The sequence below is a fragment of the Parus major genome, chromosome 22, assembly GCF_001522545.3.
Source record: "Parus major isolate Abel chromosome 22, Parus_major1.1, whole genome shotgun sequence".
Lineage (NCBI taxonomy): Eukaryota > Metazoa > Chordata > Aves > Passeriformes > Paridae > Parus > Parus major.
The window spans coordinates 4,275,203-4,275,852 of NC_031790.1; positions in this window are offsets into that span (position 1 = coordinate 4,275,203).

The following is a 650-nucleotide window of genomic DNA, read 5'->3' on the forward strand; positions in this document are numbered from 1 at the left end:
TCGGTTCTAGATCGGGTTCTAGACTCGGTTCTCGATCGGGTTCTAGAGCGCATTCTAGACTCGGTTCTAGATCGGGTTCCGGTTCCGGTACTGACCCGCTGCAGGAGCAGCCCACGGGCGATGGAACGTGCACAGAGCGCCAGGGACAGCGAGCACACGGCTGTCACCAACACGTCAAACGCCAGGCGCCGCAAATTGTCACCTGTGGGGACAGGGACAGCTGGGGTCACCTCGGGGACACCCGGGGACACCCTCGGGGACACCTTTGGGACACCCGGGGTCACCTTTGGGGACACCTGGGGTCACCTTTGGGGACACCCGGGGACATCCTCAGGGACACCTGGGGTCACCTTTGGGGACACCTGGGGACATCCTCAGGGACACCCGGGGTCACCCTCAGGGGCGCCTGGGGTCACCTTTGGGGACACCTGGGGTCACTTCCCAAGGCCTGGGGACATCCGGGGTCACCTTTGGGGCCAGGTGCAACTGTGGTGTCTCCTCTGCCAGGCATGGCAGGGTGGTGGCACTCCCAGGGGACACCCCCACAGCCCACTGTCACCTATTGTCACCCGCTGTCACCTGTGCCAGGCAGCGAGGGGTGGTGGCACTCCCGGATGACCACGTGGGTGTCCAGGCGGATCCGCACTCGC